We start from the raw sequence: 23,812 nt of genomic DNA on the forward strand, positions 1-23,812 counted from the left end.
ACCTTGCCTCAGTTTCCCCTAAATTTTAATCTTAACAATATGGGGTGTTCAGGGTGTTTAGATATAAAGGATCAATAAGCCTTTTTCAGGACTGCTTTCCTCCTTTGATGTCCACATGACATTCAATTCTCATTTGTGGCTCCAAGAAACTATGGCATGTGAAGGAGCCACATACTATTTAAGTCTCTCTTGGCATATGGGCTAAACTAAGTTGAGAGTAGTCAATTGGGCACAAACCCATCACTGAGTTAGGGAGATGTCTACCAAGGCATGTTAAGACTTTCCCCAGAGAAAAAGGTAGATGAGAACAATTTGCCCAGTGGCCATGAAGGTGACTGAAGTAGGTACTATGGAACACAAAGATGCCAAAGTTATCCACTGCATCCTGAGCCATCACCAGTCATCCTGACTATTTGACTTGCCACTGGACTTTAATAACTCAGGAAGAATGAGTGAGGCTGATGGCTTTGTGAAATTCTACCTTACTTAAATCCAATTTATCTGATAGTCAAAAGATATCATCAGTGATGTCATTTCAGCCCTCTTAAGAGTACAACTAACCAACAAGTACATATAGAGAGTAAGTAGTAGTGAAGAGACTTAAATCTAAGTCCTGTAACTCCAACATCAATATTTCTTCATTACCCTCTAGAGAACTCGGAATGTTTATAGCCATATTGGTGAACCGATGGCATGCATATCAGAGGGGGTTGTTCCCTTTGTGCTCTCCAATTATGCCTGAGGACATTTTTTACATCACCTGCCCCTTTGCTTAGCAGCCCAATGATGTCACTTACTCCCTTCCCTGTCTAGGGTAAAGGGGATAGGGCAAGTGAGGGTTGCAGTTTGGGCATTCAGTCTCTAAAAGGTTCACCATCATTGGTTTATAGGAAGAAGAAAAACTAGGAGGAAGGGAGAAAAGGAAAATCCATGAGAGAAAAGACATTATTGTTGAAAATTGTGCTTGAAAAAAATATAATACTATTAAATTCTATGTGTTCTGCTGTTAAATTATGTGATTAAATGTTTTGAAAAATGGAGAAACATTGCTTTTACTTTCATCTGGCATACAAACTTCACCAAGGAATAAAATGCTATTTTCAAGTTTTACATTAATGACCCTTTTCACCAACACTTACAAATTCTCATCTAAAGTAAGGATTTTTCTTGCGGATTTCAGCAAGGAAAGATAAGATTGAAAAGGTCACCATTGTGAATTCTTTGCTGACTGTAGTTATAGTTCAATGTGAGGATGAGAAAAAAATTCATGGCAATACCAGTGATTCTAGAAATTAGAATTTGATACATATCAAAAGATTAACCAGGATCCTTAGTTTTATTTTGAGGAAAAATATGTGCTCCCGGTCCAGGGTTCTCAGGCCTAACATACTTTACCCTACATATGGTACTATACAAATCTCTGAATAAAATATTAAAAATTAAAATTTTGGAAAAAAAAAAGGACACCGTTAAACTTAAAGACAAGGGAATGGAATGCAGATGGGAGAATTTCATACCGGTAGGGAAGTTTGTGAAGCATTGAGTTCTGGTCCAGGAGTCAGGAAGACCTGAGTTCAAATACAGCCTCAGGCATTTGCTAGCTATATGACCATGGGCAAGCCATTTAACCCTATTTGCTTCAGTTTTCTAATCTGTAAAACAAGCTCAGAGTTGGAAATGGCAAATCATTCCAGAAGCTTTGCTCTATTCTTCCCTCCTCACCTATAATAGGGGAAAAAAGCACTGGTTCTAGAGACAGAAGATCTGGGTTCAAATCCTGTCTGGGAATTACCTCATTATATCGCAACTTCCTCATTTGTAAAATAAGAGAACTAGACAAACTGCCTCTGAGGTTCCTTCCATTTCTGGATCCTTTGACTAGCTAATAACTAGGTCCCTTCAAATGCTAACATTTGATAACTGTCAGTATCCATCAATTCACACTACACCAGCAACTCATGAGGGCAATCCTCTGTGTAGTTCAGTGAACAGAGAAAACCATATGATGGAAAAACTACCTCCTGGAGTAATGAGGAGTTTCATACACTGAAAGCATGGGCATTTCTGGAGGCTACAGTTCTAGTCACTTGTATAGAATGTCAACAGGTAGACAAACATCAATCTGGACCAAGCTGTCTTCCCATCCCTAGAGCTCCCAAAATTCTACCTCATTTGCAGCTGAAAGGGCTATAAATACATTGGGTTAGAACCAGCTCTCTGTCAGGACAATTTTCCACAAAGAAGTATTCTAAGCGAATCATCATTTTGTGCAATAGATTGAGGAAAATGGTTCGGGAAATAGCTTTTTCAAAAACCTAAATTATCCATTTTAAGATGTGAAGCACAAAGGTTTGAGAGAAACCCACAATAAGCACAGCCAATTGCCTGCACCCACATATTTAGAAGGAATTTCACCCCTGTTTTCTTCCCCTGTTATCATTCCCTTGTTTCATAGCTCTTCTCTGCCTCCAATGTTATCATACCACAGCTGCCTATATCTGATTCTAGCTGACATTTGCCAGTTTACATTTAGGCGTGAGATCTCTAGTCTTATCAGGAGAGTGCTGAGGACACAGTCCTCAGGTACAAATCCAGTTATTATTCAAAATGTTTTTTTCATTCATGACAAATACAAAAAACTACTAAAACCTAGATAAATGTATTCATGGACTTTCCTCCCATGGAGCCCTACTACCCTTATAAATGACTTATCCTGTGCCATTCATGTCCATGACCACAGAAGTAGATCTTAAAGATGCCCCAGAGGCCTTGCACAGGTACCAGTACAGGATTCTACTTTTTCTAAAAGGTCAGTTATGTTCCAGCAGAAGAGAAGATGAGTAATGATTCCAGAGCTCCAGTGCTGAAGTATGCTACCTCCTTCTAACAGGGAAGGGTAATGGCCTCAAGAATAAGAATGAATCAAAGACAATTTGGATATGCCATGTTTGACTGCATGTCCATTATAAGAGTTTTTGTTTTTGTTTTGTTTTTCTAATGGATGATGGGAAAAAGAAAAAATATTTTGTTCATCGAAAAAATGACAATTTTTTACAAAATACAGTGAAGAACAACGCATGAAAAAAAGCTATCTACCATGATAGAATTGATAAAGTCTAAATGGAGATTGAAACATACATTTTTCACTTTAATTCCTTCACAAGTTTTTTTCTTATATAAATATATGTCCTCTTTCACAACATGACAAATGTGGAAATATATATTAAACAACAGTACATGTATAATCTATATCATATTACCTGCCATCTCAGGGAGGAAGAGGGAAGGTAGGAAGAGATTGGAAAATGTCATTCTCTCATTTCTTAGTACTTCTCTGCCTCCAAAATTATCATGCCACAACTGTTTATATCTGATTCTAGCTGATACCTGCCAGTTTATGTTGGTGTGGGAGATCTAGGAAACAATTATTAAAAAGTGTATCTACATATTGTTGGGAGGAAAGTATAACACAAAAATAAAAATTTTTAAATGCGATAAAGAGGAGAGATTGACCCACTTCCTTTTGATCTCTTCCTGCAAGGCAAGCTCCGAGATCATTACCCTTTTCAGGGCACACTTGGATTTTCAGAAGCAATCTCTCTAGACATATGACCCTGCAAACTCCAGGTCATTTGCCTGTGCATTTCCCCAAGTAACTTATTGAAATAAACAGAAGAATGGACAGTTGGATGGGTAGAAGTTCAAGTACTAAAGTGATTTTCCTAAAACACAGGTCTGATCATGTCAATGTCCTCCTCCACAAACTCTACAGATTCTCTATTACCTCCAGGATTAAAGACAAAATGCTCTATTTGACATTCTAAGCCCTTCACAACCTAGTCCCCTCCTATCTTTCCAGTGTTCTCAGATCTTACTCCCCAATAAGTACTCTTGGCCTCTTGGCTATTCCACCAACAAGATTCTCTCTCTACTCCACCTACTGATCTCAATGACTTCCTATAAATTCTAATTCAAATCTAATCTTACTGAAGACCTTCCCCACCTCCTCCTAATTCTAGTTCCTTCCTTCTGCTCATGATTTTCTATTAATACTGTATGTAGCTTGCTTTGTATATATTTGTTTACATGTTATCACCCCCATTAGATTGGGGGAGCCCTCTGAAGGCAGGGATGCTTTTAACTCCTTTTGTATCTCCTTAGTGTTTAGCATGGCGCCTGACACAAAGTAGGCACTTAATAAATGTTGACTGATTAATGTTGCCAATAAGCTATCTTTGCTAAAGAAAACCTGCACTTACTTCTATGCAATGTTGAAAAAAGGGTCCCAAAAAGGATATAAAATTATTCCTGCAAAGAGGCATTTGTCATTCATCCTAGCTGAAGAAGGAATCCATGCCACTTGCCTCCTCTAACTAAGGACAATGGCTAATTGGTTCATCACTCTCTTTACTCAAAGAAAACCAAAATGACATCCCTGCTAATTAATGTCTTGTGACTCTCGAATAAACTGGATTTAAGTGAGGTAGAGTTGCATAGAGTTGTTCACTCTCTTCTAGAGCCATTGTAGAATCACTTCAAATTCAGCCGCAAGACAAAAGTCAAGACGACCAGTGAGGGATTTGAATGTTCTGGTAATATGCCTAATGAGAAGAATCTGGAATTGGGGATAGTTAGCCTGAACAAGAGTAGCCTTGGGGTAGAGTGGGAAAGGAGGTGTGGACCTGATATATCTTCATGCTTTTAAAAGGATTTCATTCAGAAGGAGGGTTTGGTGATATGATCTCTGAGGTCTTTCCAACTCTGAGATTCTGTGATTAGAATGGCTTTGCTTCAGCCCAGGGGAAAGAACTAAAATCAAAGGATGGAACTTAAGAAAGGAAGATTTGTATTCCATGTTAGAATAACTTCCTAACAATTAGTTATCCAACTCTACTTCAAGGAGTTAATGAGTTTCTCCATTAGGAACAACCTTCATCTTATGGTGGATGATCCCTTGCTGGGTATATCATAGAGGGATTATTGATTTGGATTAGATGGCTTCTGAATACCTTCCAAATGAGATTCTATGACTTTTAAGCAAAGACACAAAGAAATCTATTCTTTGAGGAACCTCAATATAGTTGGCTCATCATCAACTTAATATGCTAGAACCAGGAATGCAGATATAAGAAAAGAAAGCTCTGGTTCTAGAAACTGGGGGTAAGAGTAGAAAGCCTATAGAAGACTTGACCACCTCCTAGACCAGCGGTTCTTAGGTCACGACCCCGGCAGGGGTGGAACAACCAAAACACAGGGTCACTTAAAGCCACTGAGAAATCGTGCTACTTTACAACAAGATCTCAGAACGAATGGGGACCCTGCTGCCCACACATTGTACTAATATTAGTTACCTATCAGCAGCCCTCCCCCTATGAGGGGCTATGGATTTACCCTGTTGCCTAGAGATCAAACTGAAACAGAGACCCAGAGAGAGCACCCGGGCTCTGGCTCCAAAGGGGTTAAGAATGAGTCCTGGAGCAGATAACTCCTGGAGCAGATAACAGAGACAAGTAACCCCAGCAAAGTGAAGCCTCAGCTGGAGCTAGAGGGAGACGACAGGAAGAACAAGGAAACCTCTACGGACCCCCTCCCCAGGTAGGATCTACCTCCCACCCCAGCACTCAGGATGCCTTTTGCTGGATTAATATTTCTCAACATATAATTAAATATTGTTTTTGTGATTAATTACTATGTTTAAATTATGTTTGATTTTTAGCAATGAGAATAAATAATGCATATCAGGTATTTACATTCCGAATCATAACTGTAGCAAAATTACAGTTTTGAAGTAGCCACCAAAATAAATTTTTGGTTTGGGGTCACCACAACATGAGGAACTGTATTGTGGGGTCACGGCATTAGAAAGGTTGAGAACCTCTGTCCTAGACCATGAGGCTAATAGAAAGGTCCTCCTGCCTTGTGAAGAATATGAATATCATGAGAAAACCTAGACATTTCCCACCACAGAAGATTGACAAAAGTTTCCAGATAAGGAGCCAATAATAATAATTCAAATGTATGTTACATTATGGTTTACAAAGCACTTTGCTAATACAACCCCATGAGATAGTCAGATCAAGTAGTCATCCCCGTTTCACCTATGTGGAAACTGAGGCTCAGTGAAGTTAACTGACTTGCTAATAAGGGTCAGGAACAGGAATGGATCTTAGAGCCATAAACCAAGGTCTTGACTTAACCAAACAGCAACCTGTGAAGAACAATAACTGATTTCTACCTATAGAGTGCAATGATATAAAATTACCAGAGAGCTATAACTAACTATAACTGGACCCAGGTCACCAATAGAAAGCATTGCAATAAAGTAGCTATTCCACACTAGGACAAGAAAGTTGATGATAACTAAACTAACAAAATAGTAGTAGTAGTAGTAGTAGTAGTAGTCTCTCGGTAACCAAGGACAACGATTGTCTTTGTGCGTTTTCATCTATGATAGATGAGTGTGCACAAAGACACTTGTGCGTGAAGGAGATTTAAGTGGAAAAGTCGATGCACAGAGACAATCCCAACAAAATAATACAGCTAGAATAATATACATTGTCAATCAGGATTTTTTTGGCATTAACTTTCTCTAATAAAAGAAAACCAAGATTTATAAGGAATAGACACAAATAAATGACCAAGAACATTTCCCAATAAATGAGTGACCAAAGAGCACAAAAAGTGTTTTCAAAATAAAAATTACAAATTCTCTACTAGCATATGAAAAGTGCTCCAAACAACTAATATATATATGAGCAACTTTGAGGTTTCAATTCAAACCTATCAGATAGTCAAAGTGATAAAAGACAGTCAATTTTGGAGATATGGTGGGAAAAGAGTCATACTCATACACTATTGGTGGAACTGTGAATTAGTACAATGAATCTGGAAAGTAATTTGGGATTATTTGAGAAAAATTAGTAAGCCAATCTTATCTATTGACTCAGAGATCCTACTACTGAACATCTGTACCAAGGAAGGTAAAAATAGAAAGAAAGTTTCAATGTATACCAAAATATTCAGCACTGTCCTAAATTTTGGTGGTGGAAATTAAAGCCAAAAGGAGAATGACACCCTATAGGATATGTAAAAATGAAAATTAAATCTCAATAAATAAAAATATTATATTTTAGGAATTTATTAATGCTCATTAAAAATCAAGTAATAAAGAGGATACAAAATAAAGACCACGTACCCATGGCTGATCAGCCAGTTCAAACACCCTCCTTACCACCACTAAGCTCAGGACAGGAAGTAAAGAGGTGGGACCTTTCACGTCCTTATATAATATCTCTGTCTACAGGAAGTACATAACGACAAGAAGTCAGTGGACTCCCAGGAAATGTAATCTCTAGGGTTAAAGATTCTAAATCAATACAAATAGCATGGTTTGTTTTTTTTTAATACTATCTCGGACAGACAAAAGTTACATTTTAAAGTGTCAAAATACATATTTAAATGGGAAGGAAGGAAATACCAAAGTGAAAAATATCATAGGAAAAATCTGCTGAAGGTATTTATTGTTGAATGGTGTGATTTTTGCAAATTATAACTCATGGAAACCTTTTCATGTTTTTGGCAAAAAAAAATTGCAAGTTGTTTACCTGAGGATATTGTTAAGTTTTACAGCAGAGAATTTGCCAACTGAAAAAAAGGCAAAATGTAATTTTGCTCCACAGAACATCCCTTTGTTATCTTTTTCCCCAATCAAGGTATAACTAGTTATTAAGATTTCTTTTTTCTTCCTTAGGTTTTGTATAGACCCAAACCAGAAAGTAACACATTTCATTTGCTTCACTGGTACATATTAATAATTTCCATGAATTACCATGTTCTTAGAGAAAAGCTAAGGAAAAGGGTTTTGTAGAAAAAAGTTTCTATTTATTGATGTAATCTTAACAGCTTAGTGAGCCTATTCAATTCAGTCTCCTCAAGTACCGTAACTGTAGATCTCATGTCCCTGCAGTAGACACCGCAGTATAACACATGGGAGGCACTGAAGAGAGAGACCTTGACTCAGCTTCTGAGCTAAGGGGTAGTATAATGCATAAGCAGTGATATGAAAACATTTATTCTGCACCAATGGAAAATTTTAAATTCTAACTATTTTCTGGTGAAACTATTTCTCCTATTGTATATGCTGTCAACAATTCTTTCATAAGAACTCTAGAGGGGGAGGAAGTTGCAATGCCCCAGACTAAAAATAAAACTTGTCATAATATATTTAGCAAATAATAATTCACTCCACCAGCAGAAGGAGGTGGGAAAGTGATAAGAAGACAATAAATCTACTCACTCACTGGATTATTTATGAAGATTTATATGTAACTAAGACAGTGCCAATAGATGAAATGTCTAGAATTGAAACCTTAGACCATACTAAAAACTTTAGTTCACCCATGGTCATTAAAGTCAAGTTTCTTCCAGCCTGCACTAAGGCAGAGGTCACAGGACCCCTTTTGTAGGGGAAGGAAGCTGAGGCTGAGAGAAGTCAAATGATTTGCCCAGAGTCACACATTTATAAGTGTCCAAGCATTAACACATTGCTGGTGGAATTGTGAATTGATCCAACCATTCTGGAGGGCAATTTGGAACTATGCCCAAAGGGCGCTAAGACTGTCTGCCCTTTGATCCAGTCATACCACTGCTGGGTTTGTACCCCAAAGAGATATTATGGGAAAAGACTTGTAATAGAATATTCATAGCTGAGCTCTCTGTGGTGGCAAAAAATTGGAAAATAGGAGGGTGCCCTTCAATCGGGGAATGGCTGAGCTCATTGTGGTATATGTTGGTGATGGAATACTATTGTGCTCAAAGGAATAATAAAGTGGAGGAATTCCATGGAGTCTGGAACAACCTCCAGGAATTGAAGCAGAGTGAGAGGAGCAGAACCAGGAGAACATTGTACACAGAGACTGATACACTGTGGCACAATCGAACGTAATGGACTTCTCTACTAGCAGCAATTACAATGACCCAGGACAATTCTGAGGGACTTATGAGAAAGTATGCTATCCACATCCAGAGGAAGAACTGTGGGAATATGATTGGGGATGTAGACTCTAAAATGATCACCCTAGTGCAAATATCAATAATATGAAATGGGTCTTGATCAATGACACATGTAAAAACCAATGAAATTGCAAGTCAGCTATGGGAGGGGGTAGGAGGAGGGGAGGGAAAGAACATGAATCTTATAACCATGGAAAAATGTTCTAAATTAATTAATTAAATAAAATTATCCAAAATTTATAAGTGTCCAAGGCTGGATTTGAACTTGAGTTCCTGACTCCAGATCCAATGCTCTACATACTTTACCACCTAGATTGGAATCTGTGTTAATTATGGTTTTGAGCAAGAAGTATCAACTTCAAAAACGGATAATAAATCTAAATTAAAAATCTCATGTTATATGGAGACCTCATTATATTGAAAGCAATGTATTAAAAAATTGCAGATTCTTTTCACAACCATCGAATTTGCAGAGAAAAACACAAATTTCCTTTTCATCTTGCATCATTCTCCTTAGAAAAGCTTCATCCTTATTTATGAGACAATCACAAAATCCCAAGGTTGGAAGAGGATCTTAGATATCTAGTTTGAATCCCAGTTTATTTGTAGCTATTGGTCTGCTTTGAAACCTCACTTAAGAGGGAATCCAACACCTCTGCTCCTGCAACCCCACAGTCCATTTATTCTGTCCCTCTAATTGTCAATGATTTATTGATGCTGAGCTTCCATTTTTTTCTTTTTTCTGCCCTTCCAGAACTTCCAGAATATTTGAAGAAAGCTTCTACATTCCCTTCTATCTTCTCCAGGTTGAACATCTCTAATCTCTTCAATTCTTATATTTAGAGCCTTGAAATGTAGTACAAAGCACATTGGAGTTGCAGCTGCAAGTTAGAAGATCTCATTCCCGTAGCTCTAAGACACTGCTTGGAGCAGGCATCCAATCTCTGAGCCTCAGTCTTCTCATCTGCCAAAAGGTGCAAATCCTTTATACCCCTACCACTTATCCTGCAGAGTTGTATAAAAAAAGATCTTTGTTGAGCCTGGAAACTGTAAGCTATTATTTTTATGGCATTGGGGGGGGGGTGTCAAAAAAAATTGTAGCTTTGGCCCTTGTGTATTTTGATGTTATGAAGCCATGTTTTGGGGTACACCCAAATCTTGAATAATACCATTCATCTTCAAAGTACTTTAGGACTTGTATCCATTTAACATAATTCAACTCAGCAGTCTTTGGGACTTCATTGTTCATTCCCAGTGAAATCACACTAGATTGAGCTGAATTGAGTTACAGATTTGTAAACTATAATATTGGCAGTGAAGTGTTTAGGCCTCTGGCACCCATGGTGAATTTCAAAACAACATTTACTCAGAGCCTCAAGATTCCTTTTCAGGGAGACCAAAGAGCAGCCATGGCCTTGAATTGTGCGCTGAATGCAAAAGGCACTTGGAAATGCTTTGATTTAAAAGGAAAAGATCTCAAAGATACAGCATGGAGAGGACACCTTACCTCCCCTTGGCTCCTTTAAGTATATATTTCAGATCCATTCAACCTGGGTTTAGATTTTATCTTCAAGGGAACTATTGTTTATTGTGGTATTATGTGCAGGACCACAATGCTTGGCTTTTGTTAAGTGAAGATATCTCATGGTTACCAAAGTTTTCCCTTTTTCAAGCTGGGTGCTAATGAGCTTCCCTTGTGCGTAGGGAGTGTAGGTTGTTTGGAGGCCCCACAGAAGTGGAGTGTCTACCTCAATTTATCTGCCTCTTTATTTGCTTGCCTCCCTGCTCCTGTCACACTTGTGCCCCCTCCCCTCACTCAATTGTGAAGTCTTATAGTTCACCAGACCCTATCCCACCAGTGGTAGCATCAAAGCCAGTTTTTGGCTCCCCATTGGCTGAGATGGTCAAAGACCTTTCTTCTGGTTTGAGTTAGCACAACTGTTTGTTAGCCCTCCTCCACCTGGCTCCTGAAAAAAAAATCCTCCACTTCTAGCTGGAGCAGATTCAAACTCTAGCTCAAGGGAGAAAATTCTGTGACTCTCCCATTCCTCCAAGGGGTTGGAGGTGTGATTTCTGCCTACTCAATGTCTTCCAATAAGCCTGAAGCTGAGCCTAATGCTAGTGTCCATGCAGCTAAGAAAACCAAGGAGCCAGAGCACACTGGCACTTGTGTATAAATTGTGCCTGTCAAGCCTACCAGTAACAAGGATCTGGCTACCTCTCCTTCATTGAGGATTAGAATATGCTCAAATCCAGCCAATTGATGATACTACTGAGGGGAACCTGCCAATTATTCATCAAGGGAGTGAAGTTGTAGTAGAGAGTAGGGAACCCAAACTTTCCCAAGAGACCAATGCTCTAGCTGCTGAATTGAGTTTGACCTCCACTTCCAGAAACATTGTAGCCAATAGAGAGGCTCAGATTGTGGATGGGACCCAAGTGTCCATGCACAGCACGCTAGAAACAATCAAATCAATGTTAGCTGTCACTATTAAAAGATGCTCTCATGATAAATTTGGTCAGATGATCCTGGGAAGTACAGATAATGTGTTGGAACAATTTGAAGAAAAGGATGGCAATCGCCTGTTCCTGACAGATGGCAATCATCAATCCAGGAGAGAAAATAAACTGATTAATATTATTGCAGGGAGGGGAGGGGGACAGGGGCTGAACATGGCATTGGTCCAACAGCCAAGAAGAAAACAGGATTACTTTATGTGTCTGGACTCCCACCCCTACAACCTCCACCAGTATACCTTTCAGGTTAAGCTGGGGGGAAATAAAGCAGAGTGCCCAGGAGACTTCTCTGCCATCTTTGTAGACCTTTAGCTTAATTAACAATATTAAATAGGGTGCTATTACTTGGGTAACAGTTAAGAGAAATGGAACCAAATGTGGGTTAACTGAAAGTGTTCAGTACTTTGAAGTAGGGAAGAAGATGCTGGGCAGATGGAGCTCCTCCAACAGCTTTGTGACATCATCTTTTTATAGATGGCATTCAGGGAAAGATAAAACAGATTCTCCACCATGTTGGAGAGCTCAAGGCTGCCCTCCTTAGGGCTCCTTCTTTTCAGGACCTTTCTAGTAGCTTCATGACTCTAGTCCAGGAGGAGAGCAACAAAGACTCAGAGTTTCTAGATGAAAAGTTTGACTATCTGGCCCAGGGTAGACCCTTCACCTTGCTTCATGGGACTCTTTGTCCCATCCATCCCAGGTTCTCAAGAGTCATCATAGAAGATTCATGAGGATTGAAATAGTTTGGGTTGAAAGAGGTTAGCATATGAGAACTAGCATTTGTAGAGAGCTTTGCACATCTCTGGGCAGCTAGGCTGTGCCAGTAGATAGAGCACAGTACCTTAAATTAGGAAGATCTGTGTTCAAATCTTGCCTCCAATATTTACTAGCTGGGTGACCATGGGCAAGTCACTTAAAACTGTGTCTTAGTTTCCTTATTTTAAGTGAGCTGGAGAAGGAAATGGTAAACCACTCCATTATCTTTGCCAAGAAAATCCCAAATGAGGTTGTGAAGAGTGATATACAACTGAACAACTTACACATCTTATCTCTTTTGATCTTCACAATGTAATCTTTATAGGGAAAAATGATGGAATAGAAGAACAGGGGATACAGAAGATTTTGTAGCAGGGAATGGAGGAGTTGAAGGGAGAGAGGGAATATGGCTGCCAATGAGGTAAAAGGAGAGAGAGATGCCCCCTGCTGAGAGGCTATTTTTGAAAAATGGGGTTCCTGAGAAATGGACCACCTATGATAGCCTGAGGGGATGTCTTCTCTATAGGACTGATGTGGAAGATACCCCAGAGCAGGTAAGCACAGACCCTCCTGAGGGACAAGCCTCCCCCCAGACTCAGTCACCCAGCAGGGGTCCAAGAAGGATAGTTTATAGTTGAATGGCTGTCCTGAGGTTCAGCTCCCTCTATGTCCCCTGAAATGTTAGTCCTCTTATCTTACTGTAATATTCAAATAAAGATAAACTTTAATAACAAGTTTGGATTGGGGAGGTATCAGGGATGAGGGAAGAGGGATTTCCCTAGATGAGGTTTGAGTCTCTCTCAGCTTTAGGGCTGAGACCAGGCCTCACAGGCTGGTGGAAGGTTTCTTTTATTACTGACTATGCCAATGCTAGTTTTCTTAAGTTCAAAGTCTTTAGCAGTAGATAGCAAGAGGAATAAAGTTCTGCCCTTCAGAGCTGTTTGGGCCTGTCTCTTAGGGCTGACACCCCTAAAGACCAGCCTTACAGTCCAAACTGCTTCCCTTAAGTCCTTTTGTCTGATGAACACAATCACAGGGATCCAGGTTGAGCCCACAGTTGGGAAATTCAGGAATAGAGCCACTTCTACCCAGAGACAGGAATAAAGGCTCCTTATAGTTCCAGGGACAGGAAGGAAGTGCCAGTCACAAGACCAACTGCCACTCCCAGTTGCCCCTTCCCTACCAATTGTCACTCTTGTCAATATCTTCTCTCTAACATTCCAACTGTTGTTGGTTTCAACTTAGTGGCAGAAAGTCCAGAACTTGCTTTAGTTTTCCTTTCCACAACAATGCTTCAAAGAGGTTGCCCCGACCCCCCTTACAGAAGAGAAAACTGAGTCTGAGAAGTTGTCCGGGATCATATAGCTAGTAAAAACCTGAGGCTGGTGTTGGGGATGCTCACAATGCCCCTGTAAAGGTAATGTTATTATAGTCTCTCTCTTACAGAAGAAGAAACTTGGACAGAGAGGTTAAGTAATATAAGAGGCCACATAGAATATGAATCCACTTTTAAGATAGAATCTGGGCTTAGAGCTTCCTGACTCCAATTCTAGAATTCCACACCACCTAGCTAACTGCATGACCATACTAATGTTTCCCTCTAACTTACTATTTTATGAAGGATATTTGTGGAGAAGCTAATTTTTTTTTTATCTTTAAAAATTGCCTCTAGACTAGTTTGTTTTTACTTTCTTAGATTTCAAGAAACCAGACCTAAAATTCCTTTTTTTTTTAATTGTTTTTCCTGTGGCCCAGAAACCTAGGAGAGATAAGCAAATCTTGTTGCTACTTCAGCTAGTTCTATTGAACTGGGGTGTCAGGGAATGAACAACCAGATTATCCCTATTCTAGAAGCTAAGAGCAATCATATTCTATTATACTGAGTCTGGGGGGAAGAGCCTCAACCATCACTGATAATCCACTTAGGATGTTAGTAAGGCTTCCAATATCCTTGAATTAGTTTTGCTTGTTTGTGAGCCTCAGTGGAAAAAGATAACTTTTGTTTAGATACCAAAAAGTCAAATTTTAACCACAGCTTAAAAATTAAAAAAAAAAAAAACCTACAATGAAATATTCTTATCAATCTACCTTACCTTAAAATTGGATTTTTAAGGGGGGGGGGGAGGGTCAGGAGAAACTGATCATTGCAGCTTATATTTTCTGTCCATCTCTTCCACTCCTCTTCCTGGTACCTATTAGGTCCCTAATCTACCAAACTCTACAATTTACTAGCCCTCACTGAGAGCTGGATAAAGAAAATTGTCCCATAGATGAACATAAGAATTCTTCCTCTTTTCAAAAAACTTGCAGTATCCCTAAAGGAATTCAGGTTATTGAGTCATTCCCTAAGTGTTGAAAAATTGGGAGCACCAAATGAATGAGATGCAAGGATGAGGAATGTAGATTGCCTGATAAGAGGCACTCATCTACACCCAGTCCTCAGGCCAATAAAGTAATTCTGGCCATCTACATCTACTCTCTGAAATGATGGTGAGAGAAAAGAAAACTGACTATCACTACACTTAAAAAGAAGCTATGCTAGTGCCTCTAAACACTAAAGGTTGGTGGACCTGAGGAATCCCAAGGCATATTTTCTTCCCTTAATGGAAGAATTTAATACAATTCCTTTGAAACTCCCTCTTCACTCAGATTAGTATTAGGCCTAGAGTGAGAGCCATTTCTTGAGGGATAGACTCCATTGTTCACAATTGGAAATCATGTCAGCCAGCTTTATTTGTTAGCTCACATATTTTCAGTCATTCCTACAAATCCTGGGTGAATGTTCTCACCAGGCAGAGAAAGGACTGGTTGTAGTACCTGCTGAAATTCTTAGAAAAGTATTCAGACAAAAAACAACAATGCATTTATTCAATTATAAATTAGAATGTTGATGATATTGGGGGGTGGGGGGTTTATGGAGGGAAGGGGGACCAGAGTTTGGGATGAGGGACAGATGGGTAAGCTAGAGTCTATTGATCACCCTGATTTTTTCCCCTTATTTTAAACTTAGTCATTACTGTTAAGCTTTCCCTTCTACCTACTATAGCTTTAATGAAGGTGCCCAACCTTCCTATGTTTAGATTTTCATATTTTTTGGTTCTTATACATGTAACCATGTTTAACTTGGGTAGCTCCCACATTCACTGGAGGCCAGGATCAGAGAAGCTGATAAGACCCAGAGCTTCAGGATTCTGAATGAATTTGATCCATGAAATTGGGTATCAAAAGTGGGAGCAATAAAGTACCAAATAAGTGGTGGTTGAGATGTAACTAAATGTCCCAAATCAAATGGGGTATGCCTCAAAGTATCCCAAAGGCTTGTTTACCTGCTCTCTAAGACTCCAGATAAAAAGTTAATTCTTGGTTTCTAAAGGAAATCTGTAAGACTGTTCCAATAGGCAAAGGTATCTTGGATGGAACTTGATTTGCACTTATATCTGCAAAAGCCTAGAACAAAAGTGATCCTGTCTCAAGGGCACTTATTTCCCAAAGCCAATTTAAACCACTTAAGTCTTCTATCAGCAGGGAACCCAGGGCTGAGGCTAACTCAAAAATGGAATCAGACAACCGGATGTACATTAATAAAAAATTTTAAAGCAAACAAAAAAAATGGTAGCAAGTAGGGAACTGCTTCAAAGAATATAACTGGAGAGAACGATGTCTCCTTTTTAGATAGCACTTTATTATCAGAGCATAAGGTGACACAGTGGACAGAGAACTAGATTTAAAGTCAGGAAGACCTAAGTTCAAATCTGACCTCAAACACTATGTGATCTTGAGTCATTTAACATCTGTTTGCCTCAGTTTCTTCAACTGTAAAGTGGGGATTATAATAAGAGTGCCTTCCTTCCAGAACTATTTTGAGGATAGATTTAATAATATTGCTAAGTGCTTAACATTGTGTCCAGCACATAGTAAAGACTACATAAATCTAGTTATTATTATTATGGGGCACCTAGGTGACCAAGTGATAGAGTGCCAGCCCTGGAATCAGGACAACTTGAATTAAAATCTAGCCTCAGATACTTACTAGCTGTGTGACCCTGGGCAATACTATAACCTTATTTGCCCCAGTTTCCTCATCTGTAAAATGATTTGGAGAAGGTAATGACAAACCACTCCAGTATCTTTGACAAGAAAATCCCCAAATGGAAGTACAAAGAGCCAACAACAAAATTATCACAATAGTCATCATCATTATTTACAGGTCTTTAATCTTACAACAATGAGGTAGGTTGTATAATAAATCAAGGATCCCTGTTTTCTTCAGAGCAGGTATCCTTTCTCCTTGACATAGATTTGCAACTGTCTCCAGATCAATTTAGGATGTTGCTGGAGACTCAGCAGTAAAGCTATTTACCCAGTTAAGAAAGATTCAAATGGATCTTCAAGACTCCAAGTCTAGAATTCTATTCACTCTACATATGGCCTCTCATTATTACAGAAATATTGAGAATTAAACTATCATTATATTATTATAACATCCTGTTTCAGTATTAGCATTTTATTAGTGAAAGACAGTGTTGCATAATGGATAGAGAGCCACCTAAGCTCAGTCACACTTTGATTCAAATCCCTGAAAGAGCTTATAGTTAGAGCTTAATTAAATATATTGATAATAAAAATAGCAACTATTATGAAAGAAGACTGGGAAATCAGCTACTCAATGTAAGCAGACCCAAGTTGCCATAGATACTGAATGTGGACTATAAATTTTAAAAAAAAAATTAAACTTAATAGAATATTTGGCACTAAACCAACCTTACCCTTTCTTCCATGATTGAGGAATTTCAGATTCATATTGGTACTTGTCTGACTTAGTCTCTTTCGCTGGACTGTTTAACTGTACCCTGTCCCAACTATGATTATTCCCATAGGTTCTGTCTTAAGCATTCTTCTATATTCCCTCCCTTGGTGAACAATCATCCCCTTCATACAAATGCTCCCATAGGTACATAGCCAACTCTGATCCCTCGTCACCAACGTCAAGCTAGATGTTCCACACTCATGTAAAATGAGCATGTCCAGAACTGAACTCATCGTATTCCCCCCAAAATCCCAGCTCTCCTTTGACCTCCCTGTTCTGTCAAGTGCACAGCCATCTCCCAAACTCAGTCATCTTTGACTCTTCTGTCTCCCTCATTGCACATGAAATAAGACTTCACAATAGATTGCTCCTCCATCCACAACATCTTTCTCATTCACTCCCTTTTTCTACTCACCTGACTGCCTCTTCCTTTGCCTGAACATTTACAATAACCTTCTACATTGCCCCCCTTCTTCAAGTTTCTCTCATCTCAGCTCATTTTCTACACAACTGCAAAGTGTTTTTTCTAAAGTACAAATCTGACCATGCCATGAATTCCAGGGGCTCCTACTACCTCTAGACGCAAATGAAAAGTTCTCTATTTGGCATTCTAAAGCTAGTCACCACCTGACTCCAAAATACTTGTCCAATTTAGTCATACTTTCTCCTCTGAATAAATTCTATGGTCCAGTCAATAGGACCCTCTTGTTATTGCTAACATAGGACACCATCTTGCTGTCCCTCCCTGTCCTTCAAAGGCAGTCCTTCGGACCTGGAATGCTGTGCCCCTTAGCACTTTGGGGGACGTAAGGAGGTGAGAAACTAGTTTCATCCAAATCTTAACTCAAATATTATCTTCTATTAGAGGCCTTTCCCTGACACTCCCAGTTACTAGAACCACCTCCTAAAATCATCATGTATATATTTTCTGTTTTTATATTTACACAAATCTACATATATATCTTGCCTCAATAAGAAAAGTAGTTCAAAATTTATTTAGCACTTTAAGATTTGCAAAATAAGATTTGCAAAAAATATTATCTTATCTGGTCCTTACAACACTCTGAGAGGTAGATGTTATTATCCTCATTTTTCAAGTGGGGAAACTGAGGCATATAGTGGTTAAGTAATTCACCCAAGGGTCACACAATTAGTAAACATTTAAGGCTGGACTTGAACTCAAGTTTTCTTGATTTTAGGCCCAGCTTTTATACCTCTATGTCACTCAGCTGCCTCTAAATTATTAAAAAGCATATTGGTATTAGACTACTTAATAAGTGCTTGCTGATTGATTGAGTCTCTAATTTATGTATCTTGATTTTCATTATGCAGTCCTATAGTTACTGGCAGTCTATATACCTCATTGAGTAATTTTATAAATTAGAAAATATTCTAATTATATGGAAGAAAGCTATTGCTATTACTGACATTTCCATTTTCATCATTAGAAATTTACTGAAATCTATAATGTTTTTCCTATGATCAAGGTTGGGAGTCCCTTAAAAGAAATTCTCAAAGGGCATTTAGGTGGTTCAATGAATAGAGAGCCAGGCCAGAGATGGGAGGTCCTGGATTCAAATCTAGCCTCAGCCACTTCCTAGCTGTGTGACCCTGGGCAGGTCACTGAACCCCCATTGCCTAGCCCTTACCACTCTTCTGCCTTGAAACCAATACCCAAGAGGGGGAAGAGAGAGAGAGACAGAGACAGAGACAGAGACAGAGAGACAGAGAGAGACAGAGACAGAGAAAGATAGAGAGAAAGAGAGAAAGAGAGAAAGAGAGAAAGAGAGAAAGAGGAGAAAGAGAGAAAGAGAGAAAGAGAGAAAGAAGAGAAGAAAGAGAGAAGAAAGAAAGAAAGAAAGAAAGAAAGAAAGAAAGAAAGAAAGAAAGAAAGAAAGAAAGAGAAAGAAAGAAAGAAAGAAAGAAAGAAAGAAAGAAAGAAAGAAAGAAAGAAAGAAAGAAAGGAAGAAAGGAAGGAAGGAAGGAAGGAAGAAAGGAAGGAAGGAAGGAAGGAAGGAAGGAAGGAAGGAAGGAAGGAAGGAAGGAAGGAAGGAAGGAAGGAAGGAAGGAAGGAAGGAAGGAAGGAAAGAAGGAAGGAAGGAAGGAAGGAAGGAAGGAAGGAAGGAAGGAAGGAAGAAAAGCAGGAAGGAAGGAAGGAAGGAAGGAAGGAAGGAAGGAAGGAAGGAAGGAAGGAAGGAAGGAAGGAAGGAAGAAAAGCAGGAAGGAAGGAAGGAAGGAAGGAAGGAAGGAAGGAAGGAAGGAAGGAAGAAAGAAAGAAAGAAAGAAAGAAAGAAAGAAAGAAAGAAAGAAAGAAAGAAAGAAAGAAAGAAAGAAAGAAAGAAAGAAAGAAAGAAAGAAAGAAAGAAAGAAAGAAAGAAAGAAAGAAAGGAAAAAAGAAAGGAAAAAAGAAAGAAAGAAATATCATTTAGTCCACCTGGGATGTTACAGATGTAGAAACTGTGGGGTCTGGTGGCTTGTCCAAGATCACCATTATTGATTTTTAAAAAAGTATTTTCACCCAGAAAAAAATAAAAATAAAAATAAAAATAAGTAAATGAACTCCATGCCCCAGAGTTTTATAGCCAGTTAGCTATTAACCAGAAAATACAACCAGTACATTATGCTACTGCTTTGGGGCCAATTCAGTTACAGGTCTTCGCATTTTCCTGTGCTCTAAAAGGCAAACATATTGAAATACTCCATTGTGTCCTTTCTCTCCTCTTTTTTTTCCCAACCATCAAAGAAAAGATTTCCCTACAGAAAGAACTGGCAAATTCTGTGGAAATAAAATCACTTTTTCCCCCTTTTTTGCCAGTGTGCTTTGCCACTTTTCAGTAAACAAGATTGTTTTTCACTGGAGGAAAAAGCCCTTTAAAAAAATTCTGTGTCAGGGTTGGATTAAAAAAAAAAAAACCACCACCAAACTTGAGCTTTCCAACAGTGAAGGAAACTGAAGGTTGAAGGTCACTCTGGTTGCTGTGACACAGAGGCTGCCTTCCAGCCAAGTACTCCACAGTGTTCTGAGTCACAATGAGGACCTGGAGAGGGAAAGAAGCTGGAGGTGGGGAGGATAGGGAAAAGAACAAAAGACTTAAAAAGGAACCATGGTAAATGGAGGGAAAAAAGACCATGAAGTAATAAATACCATTTAGATTATAGGGTAGTTGGAGTTTTTTTACTTCATTTATCCAATGGTCATGGAATATTTATAATAACAATATTAACACCATCATGTAGATGTGACTATTTTTAATTAATAAGCTTAATAAGTTGATTAAAGCTTAAGCCTGCACTAAGAATTTGGGGACACCCTGTAGAGTGCTATTAGGTTTTACAAATCTCTTACCTTACAACACTGCCAGGAAATAAAGGGGGAGGAAGGAAGGAAGGAAGGAAGGAAGGAAGGAACGAAGGAACGAAGGAACGAAGGAGAAAAAAAGAAGTATCTAGTCCAAAGCAGAAGAATGGTAAGAACCTGGCAATTTGGATGAAGTATCTTGCCCAGGGTCACAGAGCTAGAAAGTATCTGAGGCCAGATTTTAACCCAGGAATTCCTATCTCCAGGCATGGTCCTCTGTCTACTGAGTCACATAATTGCCCCCAAAAGAAGCATTTATTAAGCAGCTACTATATGCCTGGCACCATGCTAAATGCTTTACAAACTTATCTTATTTGATCTTCACAACAAATCTGTGAGGTAAGTGCTGTTGTTATCTCTATTTTACATTTGAAGTAACTGAGGAAGGCAGAGGTTAAGTGCCTTTGCTAGTAACAGCTTATAAATGTTTGAGGTCATATGTGAACCCCAATTTTTCTGGTTCCGGGTCTAGTTCTGTATGCACTATGACACCACCAGTTGCCTCTGTATGAGATAAGAGAAGCATTATTATTCCCATTTTATTGGTCCTGCTATCAAAGACATCATAATTTTAGTATTTGAGGCGACCATGGAGGCCATCTATAATTGGACTCCCTCACTTTACAGAAGAAGAAACTGAGGTCCAGGAAAGTCTCACCCAAGGGCATACAGGTAGTAAATGACAGTGCACCTATATTCAAACCCAAGTCTTCTGATTTTAAATCCATTGTTTTTATACTGTACTACTTCAGGAACAGAAGGACACTTAACAGAGTGGCAAAACAACCAGAAAAAAATGATGAGTCCTAACTTCAAAGCCCCAAATAATATCCCTAAAGCCAACCAACAGAAACAGGAACAGTTGGAAAACCAGACTGGGTTTGCTTTTTTTTTCTTTTCTTTTTTTTCCCTACCTCTCCATTCATGTTAGCCAAGCCTCTCTCCACAGCGGCAGCAATATCACCTGATAGGGCTTACTTTGAGAGACAGCAGCTGGGATAAGCCAAGAGCTGGGAGGGCGAGGCATATCCTGCCACAGATCAGCTGGCAGACCTTCCCAGGGATGCAGTGAAAGTGACACAAACCAGCCTCAGTGAGAGAACAAGAGGATGCTGACCCTAGCAGAGGTCAGAGCCCCCAGGGGAACCAGCATCCTCAGAGCAACAATCACAGCCAGGCACTTTTCCTCAAAAGGCTTGTCTCACAGAAGTCTCAAGGGAGGTGGGATGGAGGTGGGGACCGATTGATGTGTTGAATGGTAATATGAGTGATTTAAGCCCACAATGTCTCAAAGATAACCCACCAGAGACCCCTTGCTTTTGTTCTTCCATACCAAAGAGTGGCAAGGCAGGAATGGGCTCCTGGGCTTACTGAGAGTACTGCCACATTCACTGAGGACCCCATCACCTGCTGAACCCAACTGAGTTCCCTCTATCAGCAACAGTGTAAAATGATGTTTTCCAACAATAAACACATTTAAACTTGACCCAACCAAATAAAAGGATAAGAATTAGGAGTTGTTTGGTTGTTTTGTTTTGTTTTTTTAAGAGACAAGAAATGGAAAGAATGTTGGATTCTGAGTTCAGGCTCTGAGTTCACATCTTGCTTCTGATACTAAATGTGATCCCAGCAAGTTATTTAGTTACCCTTTCTGTTTCTGAAAGCAACTCTTTAACGCAGGGATTCTCAAATGTGATAGACTTTGCTACTAACAGCAATACAATGATCTGAGACAGTTCTCAGGGAAATATTGAAAAAAAAAACGTGAAGGAAGGTGGCCTAGTAGTACCAGACCTCAAACTGTACTATAAACCAGTGGTCATCAAAACTATATGGTACTGGCTAAGAGACAGAAAGGAGGATCAGTGGAATAGACTGGGGGTAAGGGACCTCAGCAATACAGTCTATGACAGTGATGGGCAACCTTTTGAGCTTTATGTGTCAAAATTTGCCAAAAACCCTAGCATAACTTAGGTGATGTGTCACTTCAAGAAAAAAAACCATAATTTTGCAATATTTATAGTTTAGAAAACAAAAAATTAGATAACAAAAATAATTGTAATATATAACTATTTAATAAACCAAAAACTAATTTAACTTCCCTGCATAGTGACTTCCTTGTTCATCTATCAGTAGGTTTCTTTTGTTGGTCTTGATATTATTTAATTTGTGTGGGGTGCCATGAACTAAGATAAGTGAGGGGGAGGGGGAAATTCTTTAACTAATCTGCCTATTAGTGACTTTTTTGTTACTAAATTTCATTGGCTAAATCTTCAATTGAAGGTTGGTATTTCGTACACTTCAAGCCCAAGCAAGTGCTACTGACTTCATCTGTCAATCTGTTTCTTTTGTTGGTCTTGATATTATGTAATGCGGAGAATAACATCTCACAAAAGAATGTAAGGGGGAAAATTGCAAATAAAGTCAATGGTATATTTTTCAGGGTGCTAAAAGTGTCTGGTAATCAGTTTCAGGCACTCCTCAGTTGCACCTTGGCTGGAGTCCCACTCAGGCTTCCACCAGCCGGCCTGGCCCAACCCCACTTCTCCCCTCCCCAGCCAGCTAGCCCAGGGACATCATGAGAGCAGTAGCTCCCACCTGCCAGCCAGTCTGCCTGCCTGCCTGTGGGAGCTCCTCCTCCCTAGAAGCTCCTCCTCTCTGCCCACTGTGGGAGTCTCACAGTGCCCCAGTGGCCTGGCACTACTGGCCCCCCACCTACATGGCCAGCTTGTGGAGCAGCCCCTGCCCTGCCAGGCTGGGGAATGGCCATAGCTGTGGGAAAGCAAGGCTCCCCAGGAGGCTGCCAGGCCTCAAGGCACACTGAACTCCCACCCAGCCATCTGTCATCAAAAATGGCTATTCAGTGCTGACAAGCATGTCATAGGTTTGCCATCACGGTTCTATGATAAATGCAAAGATCCCAGATTTGGGGACAAAAAACCACTATTTGATAAAAACTGCTAGGGAAATTGGAAAACAGTATGGGAGAGATAAGGTTTAGATCAACATCTCACACCCTAAACCATGATAAACTCAGAATGGGTGAATGGCATGAATATAAAGAAGGAAACTATAAGTAAATTAGGTGAACACAGAATAGTATATATGTCAGATCTTTGGGAAAGGAAAGATTTCAAGACCAAGCAAAAGTGAGAAAAAATTAAAAAATATAAAAGAAATAATTTTCATTACATTAAATTAAAAAGTTTCTATACAAACAAAACCAATGCAAACAAAATTTGAAGGGAAGCAACAAATTGGGAAAAAAATCTTCATAATAAAAACCTCTGATAAAGGTCTAATTACTCAAATATATAAAGAGCTAAATGAATTGTACAAAAAAAAAAATCAAGGCATTCCCCAAT

The 23,812-nt window shown here is 39.2% G+C and overlaps 1 protein-coding gene and 1 long non-coding RNA gene across 2 annotated transcripts in view; both read right to left on the reverse strand.

The window, feature by feature from the left end:
- LOC103103041 (uncharacterized) overlaps positions 1-22,460 on the reverse strand; it is a 40,482-nt gene extending 18,022 nt beyond the window's left edge. Inside the window, exon 1 of the long non-coding RNA XR_468613.2 lies at positions 21,362-22,460. This is a non-coding gene — a long non-coding RNA (uncharacterized LOC103103041). The remainder of the gene's footprint in view (positions 1-21,361) is intronic.
- GPM6A (glycoprotein M6A) overlaps positions 1-23,812 on the reverse strand; it is a 507,062-nt gene that overhangs the window by 449,841 nt on the left and 33,409 nt on the right. The gene's annotated exons all lie outside the window — the stretch shown is intronic.

Source organism: Monodelphis domestica, chromosome 6 (assembly GCF_027887165.1).
Source record: "Monodelphis domestica isolate mMonDom1 chromosome 6, mMonDom1.pri, whole genome shotgun sequence".
In the NCBI taxonomy this organism is placed as follows: Eukaryota; Metazoa; Chordata; class Mammalia; order Didelphimorphia; family Didelphidae; genus Monodelphis; species Monodelphis domestica.